Source organism: Frankliniella occidentalis, unplaced genomic scaffold (genome assembly GCF_000697945.3).
Source record: "Frankliniella occidentalis isolate FOCC.00 unplaced genomic scaffold, Focc_3.1 Scaffold39, whole genome shotgun sequence".
NCBI lineage: Eukaryota > Metazoa > Arthropoda > Insecta > Thysanoptera > Thripidae > Frankliniella > Frankliniella occidentalis.
This window is the reverse complement of record NW_026267169.1, coordinates 196,191-205,600: the sequence shown is the minus strand read 5'-3', so window position 1 is coordinate 205,600 and position 9,410 is coordinate 196,191. Positions and strand designations below refer to the sequence as shown.

General features: G+C 64.0%; 1 protein-coding gene across 1 annotated transcript in view; it reads left to right on the top strand.

Moving 5' to 3' along the window:
• Positions 1 to 7,120: 7,120 nt before the first annotated feature.
• LOC113215748 (brain tumor protein) overlaps positions 7,121 to 9,410 on the top strand; it is a 50,493-nt gene continuing 48,203 nt past the window's right edge. The window contains exon 1 of the mRNA XM_026435421.2: positions 7,121 to 7,292. The gene's annotated coding sequence lies outside the window, so the exon portion shown is untranslated. The remainder of the gene's footprint in view (positions 7,293 to 9,410) is intronic.

Genomic DNA, 9,410 nt, shown 5'->3' with positions numbered 1-9,410 from the left:
GAGGGGGGGAGGGACGCCTGCTCGCGCCGGTACGAGGTGCGGCCCCGCGCCGCCCAGGGCGCGCTGGCGTCGTCGCCGCGGGCCACCGCCGGGCCGGGCGGCGGGCGAGGGAAGCCCGTGGCGTGCGCTGCTGCCCTGCCTGCGCGGCCAGGCTGTCAGGCCCGTCAGTCTGTCGCCTCGGCTGCGACACTCAATCAATTTGTTGGTCAGTCAGTCGTCGTCGTCAGCGAGCGGGGCGGGGCGGAGGAGCCGCCAGCCCGACGAGCGGGAATAAAGGACTTAATGCTGGTTTATCTCCGCTCATTGCTCGTGTGCGTGTAGACGGGGGCTGCGCACACACTGTCCGTTTCTCTCTTTCTCCTCTCTTTGTCTGCACACCCCCTTTTCTCTGTCCCTATCTCCCCCCCCCCTCCCCCACACTCACAGCGTTGGACTAGTGTGCGCCGTTCGTGTGCGTATTGCTTTTCAGCGACTGGAAGAGAAAGAGAGGGGGTGGGGGTGGTGGTGCGCGGGCGGCGCGCAGCCTCATCCATTCGTGATGACGTTACACGGCGACTATTCGTTTGCCCGTAACCTCCCTGGCCCGCCTCGGGTCGTAGCGTGGCGCGGCGGTGCGCGGCGCCCCTACAACCTCCAAGCGCCTTACAGCCCGGGCCAGGGGCAGAGCCGTCGCTACCGGGCCTTACGGTGGGCCTCGCGCGGGGCTAAACTCGAGTTTGTCTTGCTTCGGCTGCTCACAGGGGAGGGCCGCGGGGCGGGGCCCACAGAGGCCAAGGGGAGGCCCACAGTCCAGCCCCTCTCCTCCTACCCCCGGGCCCGTCTGAGACCTTTACTGTTTGCAGAGGGGCGGCGGCTCGTCAAAGCCAAGTGGGACTCGATGTCCTGCAGTAAGGCGCCGCCTGCCCGGGTAAGATAGACGGGGAGGAGCGTACAGCGGGGCGCCGCCCTCGCCCTCCCTCGCTCTCCCTCTATATCCTTCCCTCCTCCTCTCTCTCTCTCTTGCTCGCTCCTCGCCCTCACCCTCCATCGCTCTCCCTCTATATCCTTCCCTCCCCCTCTCTCTTGCTCGCTCCTCGCCGCATCACTCCTCCCCCGCGCTCGCCGCTCGAATATCCTCCCGTCGGCAGTCAATTACGTGTCGAAAATAGCAACTTCATTTAAGTTAGCATGCTCTTTCTCTATTCCCATCCTCTTCTCACTCGCTCATTCAGTCATTCATTTCATCACACTTTCACTCTTCCCCAAGCACTCCATCTCTCTTCCGAAAACTGTCCCTACCTCCCACCCTGCCATCTGCCAGCCACCCACCCCTCTGCCTATTCCACCTCTCTGCGAACCTCCCTCCCACTAACTCTCTAGAACCGTCTCGCATCAGGCGAGCTGGCAGGGTGAGCGCCCCGTAAGGTGTTGCTCAAACACCCCTTGAACCCTCGCCTGGGCCGCGATGGGCCTCGCAGACCTGCGGCCGGCACCCCTGGCCCTTGGTGTCCACACTGGGGGCCTCAAACACGGCCGGCAGGATCCAGAGCGCCCCTCCGCCACCACGCTTGCCACGCCGTGCCGGGTGTGCGGACCACAGCCGGCCACCAAACCGCCGCGCGACCTCGCGTTTGCCTTTGCTGCAGTTTAGAGCCAAAACGGGTGCGTCAAGAAGGAGAGGGGGGGGGGTGATCCAAGCTGCCGTGGTGGGCCGTATGGGGCCCAGGGTAAGGCGGGGCGGGGCTGGTTGGCCCTGGCCCCGACGCGGACGGGTACAGGTCGGCTGTAACTGGCTGGAGCCCCTCCCGGCCCCGGCCCCGCCTTGCCCCGCGCGGACCCCGCTGGCCCCTTTTGAGGCCCGGGCAGGCCGCGCGCGAGCGTGGGTCACCTAGAAATTACGCAATGCCCTGGCCGGCCGCGCCGGGCCCGCTCCCCCCTTATCCCATCGCCTCACCTCGCCTCGCCTCGCCTCGCCTCGCCTCGCCTCGCCTCGCCTCGCCTCGCGCATGCTGCACCCGCACCGCCGCCCTGCTTGCGCTCGCATCTCATGTCAGATACAACCCCAGGCGCCGCCCATGCGCCCAAATACCAAAATGCCTCATTATTTACGGTTGCTGCCTACATCCTCGGAAAAGCCGGGAGAGGGGGGGGGGGCAGCGCCGGGCCGATCGTCCTATCGAACCGCTAAACCTAAAAAAATTATCCTCATAATTTTTCTGCGCTCGAAATATTTCTCATATTCTTTCCCCCTTGTGCGCCGTGGCCCGATATCTCGGGAGGGCCCTGCAATATAGCCTGGCCCCGCCCCGCCCCGCCCCGCCGAGGCGCTGTCACGCCCAGCAGTTAGGCCCTGCGCCAGTGGCGGCACCAGTGGCGCCCCACCCACCTCGCCTGTTGAGTTCCCGCGGCGCGGCGGCGAGCCGCCGAGAGAGGTTTTTGGAGTGTATCAATAACGACATGCGGCCGGCGCGGGGGCTCCGCGGGGCGCGGCGGGTCGGCCGTTGACGCGCTGCGGTGGCGGCGGCCGCGCTCGCGCGGGGGGGGGCTCTGTGTGCCTGCTGCGCCGCTGCGCCGTGCAGAGACTTTATCCCCGCCAAGGTCGTTGCTGCAGCGATACAGCGGCTCTACAAATTCTTGCACGCCGTCGCGTGTCGGGCGTGGGGTTGGGCGGGGTGTGGTGGGGTGCGGTGCGCCAGGGCGATGGCGTCTGTCCGCTGCTGGCTGCCCTGCCCACCGTGACAGAGCGGTCCATTTCTCAGAGCCGCACTAGTGCCAGGCCGCTAAGGGCCGGCAGGCCGCAGTGAGCCCCCATGGTCTGGAGGGAGACGCCCATCCGAGGCGGGGCGGGGCGAGCCGGGGCAGCGTGGTATTTCGAGAGATCCAGCTGCTCGGCGGGGGGGCCTCTCCTCCTCGTCGGTGGCCGCGACGGTCTGCACTCTCATGCCTACACTTTCATTCGACCGGTGATTGCTTCGACCTCCGGCACCTCCGCCCCATTCTCCTCCTGGAATAACTTTACCGACCGGCCGATCATACCATACAACGACCATACACCTGAGCTCTGGCATATAGGCCTGGGATAGGCACACCCAAGGAACGCTGCCCCGCACTACGAACGCCATACACTGCAGGCTGCTCCCTGTGCATAGAATCGCGCCCACCGTTCGCGCTCTGTCCAAGCTCGCTGGCTCGCCGTGTAGAGTAGACCCGACCTGCCCTAACCGTGAGCTGCGGTCTGCTGCACCGCAATCAAATAAAAATCGTGGCGCTGTGCGGGCTGCCCCGCCCCGCCCCGCCCCGCCCCGCCCCGCTCCGCGCCCGTTTGGCGGACACAATTGTCTGTCCTAGCCGTGCCCCGGGCCGTGCCCGGTCTGATCGTGACGCATGGGGCACTCGCGGTCGCGGCGGCCACACCGCGGGGTCTTATCGCGGTGTACACTTTCGTCCAAAACTCGTGCGCGACCCCAGAGAAAAAATCTCATGGAAAATTTAATGAATGGCCTTTGGACCCATAGCAGCTTGGTGGTCTTCAGCGGCGTGCAGCCGGTGCTGTTTGAGTCGTCTCATTTCTCTCGTTATTATCCTTCCTCCTCCTCTCGTCCTCCTCCCCCACTCCTGCGCCTTCTCTCGCTCGCTGCTGCCCACGACATCGTGATAGTCCTTAGTTGCCTCGCCCGCCGGTCTCGGACAAGGATGAGGTGACCGCGCCGGAATGCGGGCGAAGGAAAAAAGGAGCAAAAAGGGAAAGAAAAATACGAAATAACACGTCGTGGACGGTACGCTGCGCCCCGCCCGCCCCGGGACGACATGGTTATTTCGTCGTCTACTGCTTGCTCTGCTAGACGGACGGGATGAGGACGGAAGGGCTGTCGTCCTGCTGGGGGGGTCTCTGTGGAGGAGAAATTAAGATAGGACGAGAGGCAAGCTGAGCATAAAAGTCATCTGACAACAGCGCATTTCCGAGGCGATTGCAAACCAAACTCATAGTCGTTTTATTTCTTGACTGCCTGCGACAGCACAATTAGTGGAGAGGGAGACTGATAGGTGTCTACTGCCGCGTTTTCGCACTCCGCAAAGTGCAATCCCGAAAGGAAGATCACCAGGATGAGGAAGAGGACGTCCTCCCCGCGGCGTGAGGTCCGCTACGAATCGATGGTTAACGCCACTGGCGACCAGGCGCCACCATGAAAAGTGCAAGTAATTTCCGCATCGTCGTCTCGTCCGCTGGTCGCGCGGTCGCCCGCAAGGCGTGGCGGGGCAGGGCGGGGCGTGGTGGGGCCGATCCCGCGGGCGGCCTTGTGGGCTACAGGGTGTGGCGGGGCTGCCGAGGCCCGGTGGCCCGCTGGTGCCGCTAGTGCCCACCGGACCGGCCGGCCGGCACGCCGACGAGGAAGCAGTCCAGACAAGGCCGTCACGGTGCACTGCTGGGGGTTCCAATACCGATACGATACTCACACCTGCCATCCTGCTCCGTCTCTTTTTTCCTCTCTCGGTAGGGGGGGGGGGGGCAGGACGGCGCGGAGAATCCTCGAGTCCCGAGCATCACCACCACCACCACACCACCACCACACCACCACCACCACGGGCGGATCCCGCCTCGGCCGGGAGCGGAGCCGGTTGCGCGTGGTTACAGCGGCTGTTCGTGCATGAAGCAATCGTACTCCAGATGTTGCTGGCCTGCCGCCGCCGAGCTACGCCGATGTGATCAAGGCCCCCACCACCAGCGCCACCACCAGCACCACCACCGGGTTCCCACAGAAGCGCCCGCCGCCCCCGCCCCTCAGCCCCCGGCCCTGCTGCCCCCCGCACAAGCCCTACCACAAATACGCACCCGGCTGTAAGCAGCACGCTCGCTGCCCGGCGCTGCTGTACGGATTAGAGAAGGTGGCGGTCACCCAGCCGGCCCGGGGCTGATCCAGGTGTTCAAGTAAGATAAAATATTTCCAGAAATGATTGTGATTGTCTCGGGCTCGCCGACGCCGAGCCGCCGCCGACGGCCGCCCCAGCTGCCGCCGTACGTCGCCGCCGTTATTTCCTGGATGCAGGCCGTTGGGCTGCCGACCCCGAGGGGGGAGGAGGGGGCTCATACTCCCCCTCCACGCGGCCCCGCCCCGGACGCACCCGCTGCCCGCACCCTATACCCGCCAGATGACTCTCACTCGCTACCCGCTTCTCGAGCAGCCGGCTGGCAGTTACAAAAAGGACCTTGATGGATGAGAAGACCCTTCCCTCCCCCACCTCCTCGTCCCCTGCCCCGGGCCCTCTGCCCGCGGTGGCCGCTCCGCCCGCTCCGATATGAGGGCACCTGGGCCTCGCCGTCCAGCCATGCAGCCGCGTGTGAGATGTTGTGTGTGGTCAGCGCCGCGGGTGCGGCCGCCCGATGAGGTGGGCCTCGTAGCGTGACGGGCGGGGCGGGACGGGCCGGGCGGATGCGCCAGGTGACGTCCTCCGCCGCGGCGAGGCGGCGCGCGCGAGCCTTGCGGTGCGTGCCCCCGTGTCCGTGTCGGTCGCCTCCCAAGGACACCGACAGACAGCCGCCCGGGCCGTGGATAGAACCCACCACGTTTCGCAGCGAGCGGGAAGAGCGAAAAATGCCAGAAACACGTTTGCTGGTGGCAGGTGGGCCAGGGACCGCGTGCGGGCGGCCGTGGCGCGTGGTGGGGAGGACCTGGCGGACGGGCCGGGCGGAGCCCCTGCGGAGTAGGCAAGCGGAGGACACGCCTGCGAGATGGCTGCCTACCTCGCCTTGCTGCGAGAGCGCCCGCCCAGCAGGCGAAGCCGGGCCCCTGCGGAGTAGGCAAGCAGACAACATCCCTGCGAGCGGCCTGCCTACCTCGCACTGGCCGGGCGGACCCCCTGCGTAGTAGGCAAGCGTAGGACACGCCTGCGAGATGGCTACCTACCTACCTCGCCCTGCTGCGAGAGCGCCCAGCAGGCGGAGCCGGGCCCCTGCGGTGTAGGCAAGCAGAGGACACGCGTGTGGGAAGGCTGCCTACCTCGCCGTGGTCGAAGACGCTCTGCCTGCACCGCCGCTGCGCGGAAAGAGAGCGGCTTTGCTTCTTCTCGCCGCGATCCTTTGCTATTTTCTTCGACTTATCTGTCCGCACTTGTTGTTTTCTTTTGGCGACGTATTGATTCCGAGCCAAGGGGGAAGGAGGGGCGCTGCCGCTGTAGCCGCTGCTGGAGGAGACTCGGTGCTGCTGGCCGCGCGCCGGGCTTCCTGCATTGCAATACGCTGAAGGTCGAACCGCTCACGCGCAGTGCACCGTGAGGTGGAGAGAGAGAGAGAGAGAGAGAGAGAGAGAGAGAGAGAGAGAGAGAGAGAGAGAGAGGAGGGGGGGAGGCAGAAAGACAGAGACAGAGAGATGGACGCCGCCCGATACGGGGTGGACGTCCCTGACACGCAGTGCGGTCCAGCTGCCCGCGCGCGGTTGTTCGCCGTTGCCCCCTCTACCTCACCTCTACCACCACCTCCTCTATCTTTCCGCGCGCGCGGGCTGCCGCCGCCGCAAGCGCGCGCCGGGGCTTTTTGGCGCCATGTCGAAAGTGAGACAAGAGGAAAATGATGAAAATAAAAAAGTAAAAGGCGCCCCGACACTCAACGGCGGCGGCGGCCGTAGTCGTCGGTAACAACATTAACGGCCACGCATCGCCTCGTTTATTTTTCCGGCGGAGGAAAGGGCCGAGGTGGTGGGCGGCAGGCCGACCAGGGCCAGGTGCTAAGCGGCGAGGTACCTTCGCCGAAAATAAAAGAAGGCGAACCTTCCCGTCGCTCCGCTCCGACCCCCCTCCGGGCCCCGGGCCGGGCCCCGGGTCGTCTCTCCTTACGCCCCTTTGTCCGGCGTGACCATCTCGCCGGACGTGACCATTTCGTCCGTCTCCAGGTGGGATTGGATCCCCCCACGGTATAGTACCCGTGGCGTGGGGGTTTGTCCGTGCCTTATCCAGGGTTTGTGTCGCGCTGTTGCCATGCGCCGGCGGTGGCGCGGCGCGGCGCGGGCGCGGCGGCGGCGTGGGGAGCGTTGCCCGGCTGTGCGAGGCCCGGCGGGGCGCGGCGGGGCGCGGCGGGCGCGGTGTGGTGGGAGCGGTGCCCGTGTGGCGGGGGCCCAGCCCCAGCCCGCCCGGCTAACTCGCCTCAGTCCCCCACATCCGCTGGCTGCGAGCGCGCCGAGCCGCCCAGCCGTACCAAACGAACGTTTCAGACAATAACAACAAGTAGTACCCTCAGTCGCGAGTGAGTGTGTGTGTCTGTGCGCCTGCGTGATTGTGCCCGTGGAGTGGGAGTGATGAGTGACCTGTGGATATGCCTGAAGGTGGGTGCAAACCGGTGCAAACTGTTGTTGATTGCTACATATTGGCTGTTGTTGTTGCTGTCGTCGTTCTATGGCGAACCCGCACAACTTCCCCATCCCACCCTTGCTGCCTGCCTGCCTTATTTCTCGCTGTATCGCTGCTCGCCGGATGTCGTCGCCAGGGGCGGAAAGGACCCTCACCCCCCGTTGACCGGTGCCCCCCTTCCCCCCTCCTCCTTCTCCTCCTCCTCCCCTCTTCCAAGTGCCCTGTCCAGTGTCCAACCCAGCAAGAGGTGGCCCGGTGTGTGATGTAACTCACGGTCATGAAGGAGTACGTCCCCTGCTCGAACCGGCCAGGGTTGGGAGGGGAGGTGGGGGGAGAGGAGGACAGGGGGCAGTAGCCTGTTGTAAGAAGCCCTACGGTCGGTCGGTCCTCCTTTTCCTGACACCCACACGTCCCCTTTCAACAGCAGGGCGTAAAAAAGCTTTGGTACGCGGCCACCGGGCCGAGGTTAGGCTCAGCCGACCATGTGCGCCTCTGTGTGTGTGTGTGTGAGGCAATACCTCTGCAAGGAACTCGTGCTCGCCTTCAGCCTGGATACCTGCACGACGTGGGTACTTTGGCTCCCTCTCTGTCTCTGCCTCTCTCTCTCTCTTCCTCTCTCCTCCCCCCCTTCCCCCTCCTCTCTCTTCCTCTCTCTCTCTTTATTTTTTTCTCGGCCTCGCAGGTTATTGAGCGAGGAAAGAATTGCTCGCGTGCGTCACATTGCCAATCGACTCGAGCGGCCCCCCCGATGATAAAGTCACTCGACACCTTCAAATATCAATTTCAACGTTATGGATGGAATATACTATTTCACAAGGGCAGTGTATAGGATTCCTCCCGGAGCGACAGCTGAGAATTGGAGGACGAGTAGGTGGAGAGGTGGAAGAGGAAAGAGGAGAGGGGGGGGGGAGGGAGGACCTAAGGGCCTCGTGAAGAATGGGACTCGTATGCACAATGATGTGGGTGTGCCTGGCGGCCGGCGCGGTGCCCCCCTCCCCACCCTCCTCCCCAACCTCCTCGAGTTGTCTGAGGCTCTGCCGCTGCAACACTGCGTCAAAAATAAATGACATTTTTGATAAGGTCATTGGCTGCAGTGTCCATAGCACGTCTGCAGACGTTGGTTGGGAGGAGGGGGCTGGGATAGGGGGCGGGACTCACTGTGGCTAGAGAGATCCCACTGGACAACATGCGCGACAAAACTGATACATAAAGTGTTCAACCGGCGCGTGCACAAGCAAGTGCTCAACAAATAAAGTTGAACACTACTATGTGCATGTCAGTTTGCACACCTTTGCTCAGTGAAGTAAGAGCAGATTCGCTTCTTCGCAGTTTTCTTTGCCTTGCCGCTGGACCACGTTTTCCGCTGGACTTCCCCCCTCCCCTGGCCGGCCCTGGGGCCGGCCCTGGCCGCCACGCGCTCACGAGTGGGCCTCTCCGGCGGCCGCTGGGCCGTTGCGATTGGTTTACATGTAATGTCCGCCCCGCATGTGTACCCAGAGCACATAGGCGTACGAGCGAGTACATGCCATGGGCTGCGTGTTCACCACGATAGAGGTGGCCTGACCGCCGCCCGGCCGGCACGGCCCGCAGACTGACTGACGTCACCTCCCCATATTTCCCGGGACCGAAACTCATTTCATGTTCATGGCCCTACATGTGTGTGGTGGACTGGGTGCGGACGCGCGCGTGTTTCGCCGAATCATCGACTGTCCAGCTCATTTTGCGCGAAAGGGGGAATCCTTTTTATTCGTCTTCGTCATATTCATTTATTTCCTGTTTGTGGGTGTCATCGGCTAGGCGTCGTTGAGTGCGTTTGCCGCGTATAAAATCTGTGTCACTCATCTGGGGACAACTTGCCCGGTCGTCACGTCTTCACTTTCAGGTGTTTTTATACCCTTTTTTCTCACTCCCCTTCGATCTGCGAGCTCGCGAGTGGCCTGCCGCGCGCCGCACCGTCCGCGGCCGGTTGGCCGGGCTTGAGTCATCCTTTCAGGAATACGGCGCGCGGTGCTTCCCGAGACGAGTAATGAAGCAGTGCCGTGATGCACCAGCCGCGTCGATTCCGCGTGTGGGGCACTCACTGCAAAAAAAAA